Genomic DNA, 23,069 nt, shown 5'->3' on the forward strand with positions numbered 1-23,069 from the left:
AGACATAGTGACTGTCCTGGTTTCAGCTGGGATGGAGTTAACTGTCTTCCTAGTAGCTGGTACAGTGCTATGTTTTGAGTTCAGTATGTGAAGAATGTTGATAACACTGATGTTTTCAGTTGTTGCTCAGTAGTGTTTAGACTATGGTTGGGGATTTTTCAGCTTCTCATGCCCAGCCAGGGCACCTGACCCAAACTGGCCAACGGTGTATTCCATACCATGTGACGTCCCATCTAGTTCAGGAACTGGGAAGGGGTGGGGGGGCAGGGATTCGCCGCTGGGGGACTGGCGGGGTGTCGGTCGGCGGGTGGTGAGCAATTGCCCTGCGCATCATTTGTACATTTCAATCCTTTTATTACTTACTGTTGTCATTTTATTAGTGTTATCATTATCATTATTAGTTTCTTCTTTTCTGTTCTATTAAACGGTTCTTATCTCAACCCAGGAGTTTTACTTCTTTTCCTGATTTTCTCCCCCATCCCACTGGATGGGGGGGGGGGGGAGTGAGTGAGCGGCTGCGTGGTGCTTAGTTGCTGGCTGGGGTTAAACCACGACATGACTCTATCTGTTTAATGATCAGATTATGAGGGGGTTTTAATATCTTGATACATTGATGAAATTATGATAATACTTAAATTATTCTGATATTATACGATATGATTCATGTTTTTACTTTCAAATCCTATGGCAGATGACTTAACTTTTTAAAATAACCCCTTCTTTGAAGGTTATGATAGGTCTATATTCTTACATCTGCAAATGGGGTGAATTAACAAATATTTCTGTAATGATACTCTTTATTGTCTCTAAATGTAATTATATGAAAACTGAAGATTTGTTTCATTTCAGAATACCCATATGAACATATAACTATATATTTTTAGAAGTATTAAAATTAACAAATCATGGAATTTCTTCTAGTCCATGTAGGTCTTTTCTGAGAGGATGAGAAATGTGGACTTTCTGTTGTAGAGCAATGCAAGACTGTAACTTTAGTGCTAGCTGTTTTATGACAAAAATAAGTACTGCTAGCACCAGCAATCCTGATAACACTAATACAAACAGAACTATTCCCTGCTGCTGCCATACACCAATTTTAAAACTTCAGTATGTCTCTTTCTTGGATGCAGTTCCTATAGGTCTCTACCTTTTGTTTTACAACCTGCATAATTCGTGGGCAACAAGTCCAGGTCCTCAGGAGACCACTATGTTTAGAATGCTAAGGGAATAAGAATTTTCTTCAACACTTTTGTTTTAAGAAAATACAAAGTGTTACAATATAGTGAATTTATTCCTATTGTGTATATTTCCTTGTAGCTATTCAATTCTCTTCATCTCTTCCTTTGCTTACGATACAAATAGATATAAATGCTGTTGTGTTCATTTCCTTCTCAGGAGATTTATTTTAAAAAATAGGTAAGAAAATAAAATGCAGATAATGATATATTTAGAGGAATGCATTTTTGACTGTTGAAAGCATGAGTAAAAGCATCATTTGAAACAACAAAAACCTGAAAGTTTAGACATTGTTCTGTCCAGTAGGGTATATTTTCCATTTTAAAAAAAAGAGTGACTATGAATTTATATGTATGGATTCACAGAAATATGTAAGAGAATGCATACTTTGTGCATATTTTGAATCTCTTCTTTGCTACATGAGGTCAGACAAATGAATTAAAACAGAGAGCAGTGTATATTCCAGTTCAGAATACTGCTACAAAGCAATAGCATGGCTGGTGCAATGAGATCAGAGGGCTGGAAAATGGGGTATTTTTTAATATCTACAGGTTATTTTTTGTTCTTTTCTGGGAGCCATCAAAGATTTTCAAACTTTTCACTTCCCCAGTACTATTACATTATTGAAAAAATCAGGTCCAAAAGGAGAAAGTGGCTTTAAACTTTAGTAGGTACAGCTTTTGTAGAGGTTATGGAAAACATAGTATGGCATCTTTTGTGACTTAAAAGATTGGGGCCCCAAGTCCTCAGTGAGTGCTCTAAACAAAGACATCTGTGGAATCTCATAGATGCCAGTTTCTCTTCAGGTCTGTGTAGAAATGAGATTGATGGTATAGCTTCCTGAATAGAGATTTTCATGGAAATCTTGTACCACATTCAAAATAATGTTCTAAAGGACACAGCTTCTGGGACAAAAGTTATTACCTCTGACTTTTACTAGAAATGTAATGTTCAGACTGAGAAACCTTCCATTTGAAAATTTCAGGGGAATGTATATTTATTCAAAAAGGTTGTGTCTGAACAAACTGGCATTTTCTAATGGAATACCCACTCGTGGAAAAATATTTGATAAATTCTATTTTAAGTGAAATATGCACAATGAAGTATTTGTGAATTATCTATGGACATTCTTCTGTTAATCAGCTATGATTTAATCTTTCTGGTGTTTATATACACACCCCCATGCACTCATATATATTTTGAAGATTCTTTTAGAGCTAAGGTTTAATAACATGTATTGGTTGAATGCTATGTTTCAAATAACTTGAGTTCACAGGGTGAAACAACAGGTCAAGTGTAATTTCTGAAATTCGGTATGAGCCAATTAAACAAAAAGGTAAGGGAAAAGTTTGATTGTCAAATCAAAGGCTTCATAATTAACAAGTCAGATAAGTGGTCACTTAGATCAGGTTTTTAATACTGGTTCTTTGCTAACAGAGTGATCAGACATTTATAGGACCTTTTACTGTACTGTAGTTCCATATAAAGATTGTATTAAGAGAAAGTTAAATGTACACGCTTCAGTGTCATGAAATAAACAGGCTAAGTTACATGTGCATGAACTGTGCTCTTGTCTGCGAGTACACTATCAAATGTCATTTCTCAACAGGAATAAGAGAGAATGCCACGTTTGTTCAAGTTACAAGGTAAATCACTTTCAGAAATGATGCTACCTTTCAGAAGAAGCAAAAACCAAAAGCAAATATGCAAAAGTTACACTTGCTAGGCATGTTTTCAGTCAGTCAAAACTATTGTTCCTATTCAAAGACCCCTTTTCTAAATAAGGCTAATACCATGAGTTACTTTGGCAATAAATGTTTTGAGGTACAACAAGTTGTTTTTTTCCTGGTTTGCTTTTTTCAAGTAAAGTAATGGAAGATATATTTCCAAATACCTCAAAGCTTCTCCAGTGTTTAAAATAGCCATAAAATAACCAAACATGCAATATGTTTTCGTTAATTGCTTCTTTGAAAATGTAGTGCATGCTTCTTATGAATGACTATATGTAGCATTCGCTACATATCAAGGTGCCACGCTTAGATCACTGGTCGGCCCGGACCAGGGAAAGAGACAGATAACACACGCAGTGTGAGCGCCAACTTCCGCCTTTTATTGCGCAGTTAATTCCTTTTATACTAACAAGGGGAGGTGGGGTTACAGGTACATCACAAGGCTGCGACTAACCCTCTAACTTTCCGTGACAACGCGAGATCTTCCGAACGCCGACCCCTACATCTCTCCCCTCCCCATGACGAGTTGGCTTCTATTGTTATGAACAATTCCACACAAAGAAATAACTATATAAAGTGCCATGAGTAGAAACATATCTCTACAACTACTTTAAAACACTCTATCTTAAACACCCGTAAATGTCCCATTTACCCTGGAGAGCAAAAAACTCCTTTATAGAAATTCACACAAGGGGTAGATTGAAAGTTAAGACTTGGAAAGAGTTACTTCTATTACTCTATAAGGCTTATCGTTGGTGTGCTGATGTTAAGGCTTAATGTCCGAGGCACCTAGATTCCTGGCCGCGAGTTCCGACAGTCGGATCCCATAAAGGCACGTATTGATGGACTCTGAGAGGGATGTCATCTGGATACCCAAGGTGTCATAAGCCAGGACAGGATAACAGAAATCTGTAAGAAAACTCAAACACTACGAGGTTAAGGCAGGACGAATCATACGACTAGGAACCCATTTCAGGAGCCCTTCACGTGTTTGTACACAGGCATACCCTCACTCATGCTATGTTTAATCAAAGTATGCTTAACACACTTTTTACCTAAAGCAAGTTCTACATACACTTACTGGCTTTATCAGTAAGTGGATTCTGCACTGACTCACAGCATTCTTTAAGTTCTCAAGGACTCTTTTTTTTTTTTTTTTTTTACTCCCCTCCAATGCCTCTGTAAGGCGTCCTGTCCCTCCCTTGCCTGTCTCTGTGGCGCGCTTCTTGATGACCGCTGTATCGCACTATCCATCCTCTCCTCATCGGAATAATTGGAGTCTATAGCTGCTGGTACGGCGCGCCAGTTTCGGAAGGTCCCAGCCGAGGGATTAACCCTTTCCGGCCCAGGAGCGGCAGATGGCGCAGTTGATGGCGCAGCAAGAATAGGCACAACAGGGCCAGGCCCCGCAGGCAAAGGCGCAGCCAGCACAGGCTCAGTAGGCCCGGCCTGCACAGGCAAAGGCTCGGCCCGCACAGGCAACGGCCCGGCCCTCACAGGCACGGGCCCGACCGCCGCAGGCATAGGCTCAGCCGCCACAGGCACTGGCGCAGCCTGCGCAGGCAAAGGCTCAGCAGGCAAAGGCTCAACCTGCATAGGCTCGGCAGGCAAAAACTCAGCCTGCTCTCCCGGCAAAGGCGCCTGGTTTCCCTCGCCGGGGGGTGGTTCCCCCGCTACTACAGTTTTTAACTCTCTCAGCTTCCTGAGCTCCCCCTCCGGGGGCGTTCTTTCCTCCCATTCCTTCACCTGACGGTACAATTCCCCCTTAACATCCCCGCCGGGAACCCAGTCCAGGAGGCAGTCCCGCAACTCCTTCAGAAGATCCTGCCGTAACACCTCCCATGCCCGCCGCAGAGAGGGCCCATCCAGTCTCGGAGGTACCGTCTCCACTGGAAAAACCCCCAGCTCCGCCGCACCCTCTGAGTCCACGCTATCAGTCAGAGAGGAACCGCTCCGCGAGCCCCGCTCCACAACCACCCACTCCGTCTGAGCTTGTCCCACCGTCCCTGGGGGCACTATCCCCCATTGTTTTCGAACCGGCGCTTCATCCGCAAACAGGATAGCTCGCGCCGCCGACCTGCACTCCCTAGCCTTTTGTCCCACCTTAACTACCCCCTCCACCATGTCCCAAGCTCGTAATCGTTCCGCAGCTCCGCGCTCACCCTCGAGCGCCGACTGAAGCAACATCTCCCGAACCACTCCCCAATTTGGGGGACTAAAGACTTCTGTGGGAGAACTCATCCCTCCCCGGCGCAGCACCCATTGGATGCATTCGCCCGTGGGGCCCCTCCTAATTGTTCCTCGGGCACCCACCTCATTAGCCAACTCTTTCAACCCCCTAATCACTTGCGGAAGTTCCATCGTCACCATGGCAACCGATCACGTCGGGGTCACCACTATGTAGCATTCGCTACATATCAAGGTGCCACGCTTAGATCACTGGTCGGCCCGGACCAGGGAAAGAGACAGATAACACACGCAGTGTGAGCGCCAACTTCCGGCTTTTATTGCGCAGTTAATTCCTTTTATACTAACAAGGGGAGGTGGGGTTACAGGTACATCACAAGGCTGCGACTAACCCTCTAACTTTCCGTGACAACGCGAGATCTTCCGAACGCCGACCCCTACAACTATAAATAAACTAAACCTTCAGAGGCATGTGACAGCCATATTGACCTTCTGTCCTATGAAATCAAGTTGAACAATTTACTTGTACAGCCTTTACGGCACTTAGTCTGCATTCTGTCTCCAACCTTACCTAGTGTTTAATGACATAGCTGGAACAGGGCTGTAATTATCCTTTAATAATATCAGTAAAGAACTTCAGAAAATATTCAGGAAATCATGAGATGTGTATGTCCTTGTAGGTTGACAGAATATTGGTTATAAGAGATTGTTTCCAGTTCTCTAAGGCATTATGACTTAAAAATATCCCCTGATATTACCTTACAAGTAGGTCTGGGTAAACTAATATATGTAGAAAATTAGTTAAATTGCTAGATTTATCCCTTAGTAGCAATAGTAGTTAGCTGCATATTTTTAGAAATGCATTTCTGAATGATGAAAATATGAGTAACAGCATCATCATTGGGAACAATAAAAACCTGAAAGTATAGGCACTGTCCTCACCAATGGGATACATTTTCCATTTAAAAATGAGTGACTACAAACTTGTATGTCCTTTATTTTCAATTTATGGAAATATGTAAGAGAATGAAAAACAGTCTAGTGCATATTGTGAATCTTTTTGTTGTATGAAGTCAGACTCATAAAATAGCAGTGGATATTGACAGATCTAGAGAACTAAAAATGCAGCACAAATACATTTAAATGCATTAAATGAGATCCTGTTTTGCATAAATTAGATAAAGCTAGATTGGGTCATTGCTTTAAAATTCTAGGTTATACCTAAGTTCTTGAAGAAATATTCTAAAACTCAGAAATAAAACCAAGTTGTTTTGTTTGGTTGGTTTTTGTTCTTTGCAAGGAACTATCAGTAGATGCCTTCTTATGAAAACAATGATGTAGATAATTCTAGACCAGCTCAATTCACATAACTTTTTTCTTTCTCAGTCAGTATTGTTCAGTTCTATAGCATTGATTGTTAGATACAATTTCTTTTGAATGCTGATGCCTTAATATCTATGGTCATTAAAATTTCTGTAATAAAGCTCATAAACTTTGATATTTTGATTAGAAACCACCTTTAGCAGTTGTATTTAAGAAAGTTAGTAACTCCTATGATTTTAACAATTTAGTATATTGTGCACACCAAGTTATTTTTCCCCACAGAGAAAAGGAGTCACAAGAATTAACTTCTAAAACAAAAGAAAATAATTGTCCCATCCAATTCATCATTCTCCAAAGATATCATTAGAGAAATATGGAATTGTGCAATTTCCTATTATTTTCTGTCTGAAAATTTTACTCAGATTCTCAACCACTGTGGGCAGTTTGGGGCTCTAGAATATAAGAAAGATATAAAAATATGAGAATGTGTCCAAAGGAGGGCAGCAAAGTTGGTGAAAGGACTAGAAGGCGTGTCTTACAAGGAGCAGCTGAGGATAGTAGGGTTGTTCAACTTAGAGAAAAGGAGACTGAGGGCTGATGTCATTGCTGCCTACAACTTCCTTATGACAGGGAGCGGAGAGGGAGGTGCTGATCTCTTCCTTCTGGTGTCTGGTGATAGGATGCAAGGGAATGACTTAAAGCCATGTCAGAAAAAATTCAGATAGGTTATTAGGAAAAAATTCTTCACTGAGAGGGTGGTCAAGCACTGGAACAAGTTCCCTGGGGAAGTGATCATTGTCCCAAGCCTGCTGGTGTTCAAGAAGCACTTGAGCAACACTCTTAGATATGTGGTTTAACTTTTAGGTTGCCCTGTGTGAAGTCAGGAGTTGGATTCAATGACTCTTGTAGGTCCCTTCCAAATCGGGATATTCTATGATTCTAAGAGAGAATCATTAACTTACAGATCTTGTATTAAAACCATTAAAAGAAAAAAACAAAACAAAACAAAACAAAAAAAACCCAAACCAACAACACAACCAACAACAAAAACTTTACTTCTTGAGTTAGCTTTTTTCTTCATTGTTTTGTCAAGACAGATTTTTAGTTGTGTGCCAAATGCATTTTAAAACATTATCTTAAGTTACATGCATGGTGCTCAAATATATGCAGCCATATGATATGTGTGTTACCAACATGTATACTCTAAGCCACTTTGTTCATATTTTCCAAAAATACAGCCACAGAAATCTTCTTAGAAAATAAAATGATACCAGGATTGGGGACTTTTCTTTTCATGCTCACAGTTTCCTTATTAGCTTACTGAGTCCTGAACAGCTCACATATGCTAAATAATAGACTTCTTTCTATATATGCCAGGGAAAACTGCCTACAATATTTTATTTACATACTGCAGTACATTACAAAGAATCACTCCTGTGAGTTGTCCACTGCAGTTATTCCACCTGTGAGTAGCTTACATAGAGTTTTGTGAATATTTAAAATGTAATGTTTCTTCTAAACATAGAATTACATTATTCTGTTTAATGTAATCATAATGACAAGGGCTGGAGTGTGCTATTAAGGTATAGCTCAAATAATTAAATAGTCTCTGAGGAGTACTGGAAACCATTCCTTTTTCAAGAGGATAGATATTCATGGGATCATGACATTGCTTAGCATGGCAGAAGAGAGAGGGTAGATTTTAGAGATTCAGTTTGTATATATTATGAGATAGCTTCACTGGCCACTGGGCACAGTGTTGTGTGCCTGCTACAATTGACTCAATTCCTGACTGAATATTTCTTTTGCTCACAGAATGGCAGTATGTCAAAACACTTACAGGAAATGTTTCTGTCTAGGTTCTTAGAGAAACTGAGCGAGCCTCCAGAGTACTCTAGCTGTTAAGATTTCACTTTCAACAGACATATAACATATCTCAATATTTGGACCTAAAGTCAATCTCCTAAGAAATGTATATCATTTGGTTACAAGAACTGGCTTTGTTTTTGCATAATTACTCTAGAAGAGATTAAAATAAGATTTGTTTTTCATCTGCCCCATTCTCTCTTTGTACAAATACGCAAAGGTTCACTGGGCAAAATGGAACTAATCCAACAGGAAAAAATGAATCTACAGTTAAGAGGTGCATAAGTTCAGAGAGAAACTCTAGATTCAAGTTTCACATATTTTTTTTCCCAGCTGGAACGATTCCTCTTTATCTCAGTCATATTCAAGGGACCATAGAAAAGAGCCTGAGTTCTATTGTCTGACAGCAAAGGCCCTTCTCTGAGAGATGGTGGTGTCACAGTTTAAGCCAAATGACAGTGGGGAGACTAAATGTACTCAGATACCAAAACATTTTCATCACAGACATATGAAATTTTATGAATCACATGATTTCACTGTTCTGTGGGAGAGGTGACGCAGTGCAGAGGACAGTTGGGCAGAACCAGGTAAAAACTCCAGCCATGCTGTGTGGAGCTCTGTACCAGGACCTGGGGTCCCTGGACTTCTCTCCCTGGGTGACCCCAGGCACCGTCAGTTACAGAATGGTGTTGAGAACACCTGATTTTTAATGTCCTGTTCATATTAGCTTAGCACCTATCACCTGGCTGCCACTGGTGCTCATGGTCTGCTCCTTTGGAAAGTTCTGGACAGATTCATAACTTTCATGATGATTGACAGGCTGCTTACTCTTAAGGTATTCTATTCTAATAACTAAGCTAATCCTTTAACCTATGAGGTTAACTACATTTTATATGCTAACACTATTGTTAACTAGACCTACATGCTAACTGCTGTAAGTGGTTCAAGACTTTCTATTGATTAGAGGATTCATCCTTAATGCCTTAAAGACTTTGATATCGATGGTATGGTTGGGGTTTTTTCTGCTGCTATCATCTATTTCTTTGTTGGAAACATATGGGAAGAGATTTGTAAGAATGAAGAGATTTGGCATGACAGAAGAAATATAATTGCAATAAGACAAGACTGAATTCTGAGCATGGAAAATAATTTACGTGTAGTGTGGTGAATGCTATTCATCTTTTAGACTCATGACCAGGTATATGTGGATTTGAAATATCACAAAGGCTTTACCATCCTATTATTTGAGAAGTGCTCTGCAAGTAACAACAGTGTATCTTTAATACAACAGAATTTAAGGAAAGAAAAGAGAAAAAGATCAGAGACCTATCCATTCCTTTGGAAAGAATAATTGCAAAATATTTTACTTTACATAGACCTTGCATTAAATAAAGTATTCCAACATTGCATTGTTTGGCATCCAGATAAAAGTCCCACAAAATATTAAGCACTGAATGTGCTGAAGTCAGACCAGTTTGGTAAGGAGAAATGGAAGCAACTTGAAAAACTTAATAATAAATTAGTAAGGGACATATACAACTTAAATCTGTTTTCAGTACTTGAATAGAATGTCATGCTCTGTATATAAACTGAGGGGGAGTTGTCCAGGAGGGGCAGATTGCTGCTCGGGCATTGGTCAGCAGGTGGTGAGCAACTGCATTGTGCATCACTTGTCTTTTCTTGTTGTATTTTTTAATTATTATATTCCTTTTCATTATTATTGTTGTTGTTATTATTATCATTATATTTTTATTATTGTTGTTAGTATTACATTTTATTTTACTTTAGTTACTAAATTGTTCTTATCTCAACCCATGAGTTTTACTTTTTTTTCCAATTCGTCTCCCCATCCCACTGCAGGGGGGCAGAGAATAAGTAAAAGCAGCTGCGTGGTGCTTAGCTGCTGGCTGGGCTTAAACCACGACGACTATCTATTTCTTCAACCTTCATTTGTTTATACTACTAGCACAAATATCATAATTGCACTACTTTGGTCTCTGGATTTTGGCAACACGGACTGAAGCTATTAGAAGAATTTAATGGGAGAAGGTTTTATTCCTCTCACTACTACACTGGCCTTGACAGTAATAGCTGTAATTATGTGTAATTATGTTCTGAAGATTCTGAAACATGCAGTTAGGAACAATGTGAAGAAATGTCTCTTATATGTGTTATGAAAGAGAAAAGTAGAAATCATTATCTGAGATCATGTTGTGAAAGGATAAGATGTGTTATAAAAATGAAGGGGTGGCAAGACACAGTCTGAGATAGTGAATTCTACAGAACATCATTAAATGTAAGTTTAGTTTTACCCACAGGTAATTAATGAAAAGATCCATATTAATAAATATTCCTTTATGGTAAGAGTTCAGGATTAATAAATGTTTCATGTTAAAAGTGCACAGGTCAAATAATAGTATAGAAAATTAAATTTACTAGCTTTAGCAAAAATTTCTAATAATAATAAAAAATAAGCAGAGCCATGGAAAACAGCAAATCAGTGTTAAACCAGATTAACCATCAAGTCACAGTTGTCTACATTACATCCAGAACATGAGAAAATTTAAAAAGTTATATTTGTTTGTTTTTTTAAAATGTTAACTTTTCCACTACCAAGCATTCTAAATCTTTTGCTGTAGCTTTAAAATGTCAGTGGAAAATTCTACATCCCAGCAAGTTTCTTAGTATCTAGTCTCAAGGCTGGTTGCTCAAAGTGTCATTATGATGCACCGATCGTAATAAATGAACAGAGATAGAAAAAATGCTAATCTTTCTTTAAGAACAAACAAACAAACAAAAAAAAAACAAAACAACAAATGAAGCAAACACTGACTATCCCAAACCAAACCAACAGTTCTGTGAAATAATTTGTTTTGAAAAAAAAAAGAATGTCTTGTTTCTTGAAACAAGCTTTCAAGGAGTAACATTGGAAAGGACTTTAGGAAATAACTAGTCCTTTAGGGCCCCTATAGCAAGATCAATAAAGCACATTTTTAAGACTCTTAGCATTTTTTTCCTCTATGCATTCTCTAAGACCACAGACCACTGATCAAATATCTGTATTTGATCCTGCTGTTTAAAAGTTATTCATAATTTCTAACATGAATATGCCTTGCTTCGGTTTAAACCTATTCCTTTTCTGAACCATCCAGCAGAGATAAGGAAAATAAATTGTTCCTTTCCTCTTTGCAGCAGCCCTTCGCAGATCTGAAAGTTGCTTTTATGTTCCTCTCAAGTCTTCTTTTCTCTGGGCTGAATGACATGGATTCACTCAATCTCTTTTCATTCACATTTTGTAAAGACTTTATTCATTCATGATGCCCTTTTTTAATCCATTTCCAGTCATCTGTATCTGTCCAGAAGTGGCAAATTTAGACATGATAATCCAGCTCAGGCTAGCTGAAGCCAAGTTGAGGAGAAGGCTGCTTCACGTGCTTTGTACATAATACATCTAATATTTTGACTTTTTTTTTCAACAAACATCCTTTACTAAAATTCAGCTAACAGTGAAGAATAGCTCCAGACGTTTTCTTTCCCCTGCAGAACAGCTACTTTACATTCACTCTATATTCTCTAGTTACTTACACAATTGAAATGCAAAGTATTGTTAAGTCATAATGACATACAACATAAAAGAAAGAAACAAACAAAAACCTTCTGAAGCAATTTGGTAGTTGCAGCTTTTCTGTGATGCTGTTGCATAATATCTGTTAATAAATTTTCTTATTTACATTATGAGTTATGACTAAAGAAATTCTTGAGTCTTTTTAATTTGTTGTTCCTTCCGTATGTTTAGTTATTTGAACCCCTCTTCAAATCTTGATGGCAGCAAAGTAAAATTCCCCTAGACCTTGAAAGACCTGGCAACAAGGATAGTGCAGCTCAAATACTGGGTTTTTTTAAATCCTAAATTATCATTAGGTAATTCATTTTTTAATTTAATATTGCTACTTATTTTTAAGTCATTATTTTCTTTTTTTAAGTGGAAATGGTGTAGACTCATGTCTTCATCATGTCTTCATCAGTTTTGTCAAAACTAAGTTTATCCTACACCTGCAGGAACCCTAAAGAACTTGTCGATCAAAATGTGTCACTATCTCAGGGTATTGTAAGTTACCTAGACATGCTATGTAGCATTAAAGGAAAAAACTTAGTCTGCACTCTAAGGAAGAAAAAATAATTAAAATAAAAATGTGGTTTTTCTAGGACTGACAGTTGAAAACGTCAGTTTATCTTGAACTGAACTGCCAGTTGTCATTGACTATACCTGATATATAAAGTGCCATTTCATAGCTACTTGCCAAATGTGAAAAAAATTGATTACTAAATTTATTTCTATTCTGCAGCAACTAGACTTAAGCAATATGATATTTTCAAATAACAATATCTCTTTTTAGAAAGACTTCTAGATACTGTGTATAGGTTTACATTTACTGTCCATAAATTTACAATTTAAATATCTCTTTCATAAATTATTTTTAAATACCTATATTAGTATGTGTGTAAGTTGCATTGTCATATGTGCCTTTGCACAAGGCTGTTAAGTCAGATATGTTTCACGATGATTGGTCTATTGTTCCTCTATCACTGTTTTCTCACTGATTTTGGGAATTTTATTCAGCTGCCATTTAAGATAGCCTATAATAGCTAAAAAATCCACAGAAGTGTGGCAGATAGCATGCAAGATCTTCAGGAGATCCATTTGTATGTGCAGCAGCAGCTGAGGCCAGGTAGGATATCCTAAAGTATCTCAAATAGCACTATTAATATACATTCAGGCTACCAAATTGAACCCTAGTTCTCTAAATTTTAGTTGTCCAAGTGTAAGCTAGATAATTAAAGTGGGGTGCTTTTTTTGGTTCTTTGCTTTGGGTTTTTGTTTGGGTTTAGGTTTTTTGTAGTTTTTTTTTTTGTTTGTTTGCTTTTTGTTGTTTGTTGGTTTTTTTTTAATAATCAGGCACCACAAGGTAATTAATTTCATCTCGTCGTAACCATGAAAGAAAACAGGAATTATTCATTCTCTGGAGATGATTATTTCTTCCCAGTAAGATTAAGTCCGTATCTATACATCATAACTTTCACATAGAAATTATTGAAGTTAACTAAAAAGGGTGAGATTCAATTCTAGATTAAAACATTTCACTTTAAATACCTCTAATATAGGTATTTCTAAAGGAATTGCATTTTAGGGCCCTTAGTATTCAATGAAGACAAAGTTTCTTGTGAATAATTCAGGTGGTCAATTACAGATTTCTACCTTAGTGCGATGGGATCTGCTCTAAAGGCAACTAAAGGTAGATGTCTGAATCTGGGGTTGAAACCTTCCCAGTGCAGATGTCAGAAAAATATGTAAAGTTAATTTCACCATGGAGAATTTTACCTGTTTCCCTTTTTGTTTGATGAAAGTAAAATAATAATTCAGATATCAAGACTTTTTGGAGACTTAAAAAAAATATTTGTAGCACATTACGGTTATGTTCAGTAGTTGCAATAAGTTGCAATTTAAAAAGTCCTTTTGTGGGTCACCATGTCAGCAGATACCCCACAGAAAATGGGCCTGTGGGAACACTATATTTTTGGGACTGTTTGTCGAAGCTTCTCCTCAATGAAAACATTCACAAAACTGATAGCTAAAAAGACTTTGGATGTACTTAACTGGAAAACATGCTCAGACCAACAGTGAAGAAATTAAGATTATTGCCTCAAATTTGGATAAGGCATTTGATTTTAAGAATTCATGTGACCAGGTCTTGTAATAGTATCTGTGAATACATTTAAATGTCAAACTTTTGTTCTGGTGTTGTTTTTTTTTTCTTCCTAGTCTGAAATGAAACAGTGATTTCAGAAGAAAGGATGAGTATGTATTTGTGAGATGAAGATTAGAGACAGGCTTTGAAAGTAAGGACATAGTTGTTTCACTATTGAAGAGAAAATGATATGAAGGTATGCAAAGAGAAGTCTGACATGGGAAAGAAACATGCTAAGAATACTTTCTCAACACTATTATTCTGGATAGATAGTGGTTAGACAAGATGATGTAAATGTAACAATAACCTTAAGCAAGTCAGAAAAGAGCAAAAGTTGTAAAGCTTTATATCAGACTATCTTCACTGTGTACTTAAGTCCAGGATGAGTCAAAACAGTTACCCAGTTTACATGTCCAAGTCTTACATAAGGCTATGGTATTGTCTATGTTGATTAAAAATTAAAAAAAATACAAAACAAAATTTCAGGTGTTAAAAGGTTAGACTGTCCAGAAGTCTGTTGTTAAATATTCAAAATAGGTTGTCAGAGAAGCTGACACTTAAATTTGAGCAAAAATAGCCCATGCTGAGGAGAAAGAGGTTTGCGAGTCATACACATAGTGACTGAAAGCAATTTTGTGGATGAAATTAATTAGATATGAGTGAGGAAGGACAAGGCCTAAAGACAAATTAAAAATAACCAAACACTAGTAATACTGAGGAAAGAAATTAGAATTACCAAGACATGATCCTGGAATACTGAATAGAGGGAGATTCAGAATGATGAAACACAAATAATTAAATGATGAATGAAGGAAATTAAAGGGGAATACAGTTTCTAGAAATATCTGTTCAATTATAAAACTAGTTCATAGTTCAAGTAAGATAAAGATGTCATAATGGTTCTGGAATTTGACCAAATGGAAGTAATGAGATTTGATGCAACAGCTGAGAAGTAGGAGAAGTCAGATGGGGCTGTCTAGAATGGTATTAGAAGAGAAACTACACAGAAACTGTGCACAACATATTTATCTTGCAAGTGAAAGGGAAGTGTGGCAGCATTTGCAATTTTAAACAGGCTTAAACAAATGTAGTCATCACTCTCTATTCTTTTAAGATGAAAAAATCCTTCTGTTGTCAAAGAAAAGCCCCTAAAGCAAGGATGTGATTGAGAAGAAAAAAGAAAAGACACAGGGCATGAAGATTTACTTGCAGGGAAGAGAAGAGTGACAGAAAGGGATAAAGTCCAACCATATTATGTCCATTATTTCTTGGAAGGGATCTATGAGATTATGTCATTAGAGAGAATTGGGTGCAGAAGGAGGTGAAAGATTAAGAAGTGAAGGATGAGAAAAGGCAACAGGCATTGCAAGTATGATATCTGAGTAACCTGAAGAAGTATACTATCCAAATGACAAAACTGAAGGGAGAGAAAAATATTTATGCATTTTCTGCTTGATCTTCAAGGATAAACTGCTTAAAACACAAGACTGGTCAATTAAAAAATGTAAAAATTCAGGCAAGTGTAGAAGAACACCAGAATGAATGAACAAAGGAAATCGTGAGTTAACCCAGACACAGAAAGGAAGTACATGAGAGGTGGTAGAGGAGATTAACTACTCACGAGGTATATATAAACATTATCTGTGCATGAAAGGTTGGAATTAGAAAAGCCAGAACTCATCTGAAATTGGAACTAGCAAGGGATATGATGGGCAAGAAGAGGGGGTTTATGTCTACATCAGCAGTGAGAGGAAGGATGAGGAAAATGAGTCCCATGGCTCTGTGGGGCAAGGGATCTAGTGGCTAAAGATATGGCTGAGGTACTCAGTGCCTTCTTTCCCTTGGTTTTGACTAATAAGGTCTGCCCTAAGACCTCACAGATCCCAAAGCCTAGTGGACAAGTCTGTGGGAGTGGAGCATTACCCAGAACAGAGGAAAATCAAGCCAGGGATACCTAAAGCAAATGAGAAATGTGCATGGGACCAGACAGAATGCATCCAAAAGCTACTTGGAGGGATCATTTTAAGAACATTTTCTATCATCTTTGAATGGTCGTGATGTTCAGGGGACTTTCCTGATGACCTGATAACTGGAGAAAAGCATACATCATGCTCATCTTGAAGAAGAACAAGAAGAAGCAGCTGGGAAACTGCAGGTTGTTCAGCCTCAACTCAGAGCAAATATTTTGGAAACCATTTCCAAGTGTATAAAAGAAAAGAAAGTGATTAGCATTAGCCAACATGGATTAACCAAAGGCTATTTATACCTGACTGAGCTGACTGCCTTCTATGGTGAAAGGAGTGTCTCAGTGAATGAAGGGAGAGCGATTGATGTCATTTCACTTGACTTTAGCATGGCATTTGACACAGTCTTGCAAGATATTCCCTTAGTCATACAGGGACTAGATAGGTAGATATTAAGATAGGTAGGAAACTGTCTGAATTACCAAGCTTAAAGGTTTGTGAGCAGCAGTATGAGGTCCAGCTAGTGGCCAATTATTAGTTGCATTCCTCAAAGCATGATGTAGAGGCTGATACTGTCTAATCTTTTAATAATCTGGATGATGGAAAAGGATGAATTATCAGCAAGTTTGCAAATGATACAAAATTGGTGGAAGTGATTCATAGGCTGATGGGCAGGGCTGCTATTCAGGAGGATCAATACAGGATGGGAAAAATGGGATGAGGGTATCATAGGATGAAATTCAGCTGGATGGGAAGAAACTCCGTGGAAAAGGATGCAGGGCCCAAGGGGATATCATATGGAACATAAGTCAGCAGTGTACCTTGACAAAGAAAACTAACTGTGCTGGGCTGCATTAGCAGGAGTGTAGGCAGAACCATAACTGAGTATCCGATTCTGTTTTGGGATGTCCAGTACAAGACATCAGCATAATGAAACTAGTCCAGCAGAGGCCACCAATGTAGTTGTCTCCTGGCATGCAGGAGGCATAAGGAGAAGCTGAGATATTTGAGTTTATTCAGTCTTATGGAGAGAAAATGGGGTGGCAGATCTTATTGATTTCTACAACCACTTGATGGGAAGATATAGTGAGGAGTGAGCCAGGGTTTTCTAAGAGATGCATAGTAGTAATTGAGCCAACAGGCAAAAATTACAAAATGGGAACTGATTTGATATAGGATGTTTTATACTTTTTTCACTGTGAGGGTGGTCAGATACTGGAACAGGTTGCTCAGAGAGGATGTAGACACTCAGTCCTTGGAGATGCTTAAAACTTCACTGGACAGGACCCTAAGTCATCTCTTCCGTGTTGCCTCTGCTTGAACTATCGGGTTGGACTGCAAGACTTCTAGAGGTCCATCCAACCCAGATTATTCTGTGATTTTAAGAAGCAAACCAATCTGCCCATGAGTTTTTTACCAGATACTCTAGAGAAGAAGTGAAACAAGTAGGTGCTGCAAATGTTTGAAGTTATAGGGTATATCTTGCCATAAAAAAACATGTTTTGATTGCAGTTGAAGATGGAGACAAAGCAGAGAGAATCAACAAATATATTAAAAGAAAGGAAAGATGAAGAAGGATGGAAGTTTAAGAGTTATCCATATTGAAGAACTAGAATCGACAAATGATGACATTTGGGAGAAAAGGTATTGATGTGCCATTTTGGAAGGGACAAAGTGATTCCTTAATAAGAATAACTTAGACTGATGAACAGAATACATGCATTTCTAGGAGGTGGTGTCTGTAAGTGCACAAAGGGGAAAAAAACCCCAATGTCAGTAAGATATTTCTTGACTTACCAGATACTTAACAAATTATTCATGGCATACAACACTCTGAAATGCTGTAGAGCAAATGAGAGCCTCAGTCTTAACTGCATATGCTAAATTGTCTCTGGAAATCTGTCTCGAATAAACAAACACTGTTATAATTAGGATGCATTTTATCTTACGCTACCAGATTCTCTCTAAATATTGGTAAGATTCCGTAAGCAACATAGCAACAGCTTATACTTTAAAAAAAAAAAAAATCCAATATGTGAAGTCTTTAAGCTTGTACAATCAAATTTGATTACAGATTAGTAACTGTACTTTCTTCTCCTTACACTTGAACCTGTTGATGTTATTTCATAGTGGGCGAATCAGTTAGCCATTAGTAAAAAATATTTAATGATGGAAATGTTCACCAGAATAATATGAATCTTTGGAAAAGATTATTTAAATGTTTTGAATTATATTTTGAGTTTGTGAAATAAAAAATAGACACTATAATACATATGTGATTGACTAGTTAGTTCAGCAAAGTACAAAACAATGCAACTGTATATTATAAAATTTGATATTTATAACATTTGTGTTACAGTGTAGTAACATGAATGAAAATATACTTTGTTTTTTTAAGTATTTTTATTACCATTTTATCACTTACGTGAAAAGTTACATGTGGGGGTTTCAAAATTTGTCTTTAAAATTCTCCTCTTGATAATATTCTGATGCAACTAATGTTAGGTCTGAATCAACAGGTGTATCTAGCAGATCTAGAACTCAGAAATCTTACTTGAAGGGGGAAAAAAGGACAAAATAGTTTTGGTAACAGAAGTAATTCACTGCACCCCAAATATTTCACCAAAATAACCCCTCACAGCATCTTTCTGAACAAGTTGTCCAAATGTGGTATGAGCAGGTTCACAGTGCACTGGGTGACAAACGGCAAAGCTCAAAGGGTTGTAGTGAATGGGGCTACACCTGGCTGGTGATCGGTCACCAGTGGTGTTCCTCAGGACTCAATTCTAGGGCCAGTCCAGTTCAATGTTTTTATCAATGATCTGGATGCAGGACTTGACTGCACCATTAACAAGTTTGCTGATGATAACATACTTGGAGGTGCTGTTGCCTCTCTTGAGGGACAAGATGCCTTGCAGAGGGATCTGGATAGATTGGAGCATTGGGCAGTCATCAATGGGATGAAATTTAACAAGTTGAAATACCGGATTCTGCACCTGGGACAGAGTAATGCTGGGCACAAGTATACACTGGGAGAGGAGTGGCTGGCGAACAGCCCTGTAAAAAGGGATCTGGGGGTGCTGGTCGACAGCAGCCCAATGTGAGTCAGCAGTGTGCCCTGGCAGCCAAGAGGGCAAACCCCATCCTGGGTGCATCAAACACAGTATGATCAGACAGTCAAAAGAGGCGATTATCCCTCTGTATTCAGTGTTGGTGCAGCCTCACCTTGAGCACTGTGTGCAGTTCTGGGCCCCACAATTTAAGAAGGATGTTGAGGTACTTGAATGCATCCAGAGGAGGGCAACAAAGCTGGTGAAAGGGCTGGAAGGAATGTCCTGTGAGGAGCGGCTAAGGACTTTGGGCTCGTGTCTTTTGGAGAAAAGGAGGCTGAGGGGTGACCTCATTGCTCTCTACAGCTTCCTGAGGAGGGGATGTGGAGAGGGAGGTGCTGAGCTCTTCTCCCTGGTACCCAGTGATAGGAAACATGGGAATGGTTCAAAGCTGTGCCAGGGGAGGTTTAGAATGGACATTAGGAAGCATTTCTTTACCAAGAGGGTGGTGAAACAGTGGAACAGACTTCCTAGAGAGGGGGTTGATGCCCCAAGCCTGTCAGTGTTTAAGAGGCATTTGGACAATGCCCTTAACATGCTTTAACTTTTGGTCATCCCTGAATTGATCAGTTGGACTAGATGATCATTGTAGGTCCCTTCCAATTGAAATAGTCCTATTCTATTCTAGTGATCAAAGTCAGATTTTTTTCTAGAAACCTGCTGAGTCATGTAGACTGTTGCAGGGGTAGGGATCTCAATGCTTCCAGTATCCATTGTTTTGGGATAGTGAGACATGTTAGGATTTCCAGACTTACTGTACTAACATCAAGGGTCTGAACTTCGGAGAGACAGTAGCCGGAAGCAAGAACAGTTGGTCTGCAGTCAGTTCCAAAGGAATGCCCGTTAAAATGGATAGCTGAGAACATCCCCAGTCCAATGAATGATGTGGAAAGTCCAGACATGTTGTGTATTCTTCCTTGTGTTTTTTTTGGTTTGGTTTAGGTTTTGTGGTTTTTTTTCTTTTTCTTTGCATTTCTACATCATGTGCTTGGAAGCTCTCTTAAAAAAATTTATTAAAAAATGAAATATGGCATATCTGTTTTCTTATTAACTGTAGATGATAATTAGACCTCAGTCTTTGGGACTTTTTTTTTTCCTACTGTATACTGATAAAATTCCAGATTTAAAATATAAACTATATGCTCTTGCACAACTCTTGCACTGAAAATTTTTGTTGTTGCTTTCTTTTTATTTTCTATGTTCTTAATCAGGAATTGTAGGTTAGATACAGATGTAAGTACACCTGTTTTCTTCTGTGCACTCTGCAATTGTTGTTACCCTTTTGGAAGCTGCACTTCTTGCACTTTGTCTTTGCTTTCATCACTGGAACTTGGGAAGAAAAGGGACTAATGCACACCCTCATTGCATCATAGCATGCAGAAAAGCCAGTCTATACTCAGGCATCTATAGGTATAGAATGCAGGTTGTATTCTTTAGTGTCCTCTGTCTAATTCTCTAATCATCAGTCTAGCTTTTAAGAATTTAGTGAAGTAGTCCAGCAATATGACCACTTTAATATCCATTTCTACAGTTTCTGTGGATAAAGAAATCTTATTGCAAGCTATTCTTCTGTAGCTGTATTTTTAAACACCATAGCTGGGGGTATTGCTCACTCTGCTTAAATACAATGCTAGTATGAATGATGAAGCAAATGTAATTAATTATCAAAAAATCATTCTTTTTATTTTAATTTTATTCAGGAAATCAGCTCTATAAGAATAGTTTAAAGCGCCTCATTCTGAATCATTTGAGAGACAGCCTGGTGACATCTCATATGTTTCCAACTTGAAATAAAAAAAAATCACTGTCATTCTGAAACAGCAACAGCACTTACAGTAGTCTTGTTAGATTTCATCAGTCTTGACTGATTGTTTCTTGCACATAAGTTTCAAATAGCAACAGTTATATTTTTATTTTCTACTTTGACCTGAGTCTATTGGTGTTTTTGTTATCACAGTTTGTGATGTACTGTGTTTGCACTCTGTTAAAATTTAATAAAAGAAAAAATTTTTTTTTTCTTTTTTTCCTTTCCATTAAGGATAAATGCCTACTTTGTAGGATCCTGCAGGTTGTGGATAATATATGGAAATGAAATGCTCCTGGATAGCCTTCACGGGGGATACTGACAACACTGTGAAATTATTGTTGCACAGTGCTACTCACTTTAATATTAATTTCAGCAGCCATTGAAAAATCCCACTAATCCCAGAAGCGTCAAATAAAGTAAAAAAGCTAACAAGGAAGGAACAACAGTAATGTACTAGTGGTCGTGGTTTGTACATATATATAAATGGCTCAGGCATTATGTATTATCTTATATTTTTCATGTACACAGAAATAGATATGTGATAATAGGATTATATTTCCAGCATATCTGTATATACACATAGGCCTACAAATATAAGTTCACCTATAGACATAGTATATATTCTTTCTGACTTCTATCAATATCTGGTACTGTAGAAAACAAAGAAGCATGAAAAGAATCAGAAGCAGAGAAAATTTTCCAAGTGATGCCAACACTAGTATGATTTTCAAGAGATACTGGGTTTCAAATATAGATAATGAGAGGAGTTCTCAAAGTCTGACTTTAACCTAAAGAGAATTTTTCTCAATAAAGCCAACATTCAATAGAGAAATATGGGTTTCTTCAGAAGACAATTCATAAAAACGTATTTTGCCCATTTCCCCCTTCAACTCCGGATAAGCTTGTATAGTCTAATTTACTATAGAGGGAATTTAGGAAGTTATGTTCACCAGACACATCACCTGAAATATCTATAAGTCACAGTGTATAAGAAAATGCACACACATTTGTGGAGAAGCAGTTACAAAAATATCTTTGGAAATGGAGATGGTATATAAGCAGTGTGTTAGAACAAAAGGAAGGATGCATAAAGAAAGTTAGAATATGAAAGGTTTTGAAGACAAAAAATCTGTTAGTTTATTGCAATAGAATAAAATTTGCAATTTTAATTTTGAGTTAGAGCTATGAATCACAATCTACAAATAAAAAAAAAATATGAAATCCTCTAATCCTTTCAAAGTAACTTCAGAAGAGTGTTTTGCAGCATATTTGAAAGTCAAGAACTCAGTAGGGGGATTTTTGATGTAGGTTGCAGACATCTACATTTAGATGTCCAAATTTCAGCTTTTCATGTGTTGCACACTAGCTGATGTTTGACATCAATCAGGCTAACTAGAAATACTTTCAATTCACTCAGTTGCTGAATCCTACAGGAGGTGGTGGCCGTGGAGTATCTATAGAGAGAACAAATTTCTATTTTGGTTTAACATACCACTTCAGAGCACAAATAGGGTCACACAAAATATCACCTGAGGTGTGACTTCATACAGTCATGCAATATTTGAACAGGCCTTTTATAGCACCATAAGAAATTCTGTGGTTTGGTGGTCTTTCCTGGGTGGTAGTGTTGTTTCTACATGTTAGGTTAGCCCGTTATTTTCTGGTGTTTTCATCGTTTTGCCATCCTACCCTAGTCATTTTTATAAGCACATATGTGCCATGCAGAACCAATTTCTACTGTTCGATCAATGGTTTCATCATTTTTACCATGATCAGCCCTCACTTTGTATTCCATCCATCTTTTTGTGGCCTTCAAAACTGAAGCAGTTAGCTTATCTTCCATTAAACTGGATTCAAGGCAAAGGACAGATTGTTTATTACAAGAATTATTTAAAATCAAAACAAAACATTCTTTATTTGCATTTTGTCAGTTCTCACTTGTCAATTTACTTGGACTGGTGGGTTTTTGTGGTTTTCAGTAGTATACTCCAATATAAAAACATTAGGTAAACAAATCAGAAATAAAATAGTCAGTAGAGCTTCGCTTGGCAAAGTCTTCAAGTCCCTTTTAGCTTTACCTTTCTCTGGCATTCTTTCAT

The sequence above is a fragment of the Buteo buteo genome, chromosome 14, assembly GCF_964188355.1.
Source record: "Buteo buteo chromosome 14, bButBut1.hap1.1, whole genome shotgun sequence".
Classification (NCBI taxonomy): domain Eukaryota; kingdom Metazoa; phylum Chordata; class Aves; order Accipitriformes; family Accipitridae; genus Buteo; species Buteo buteo.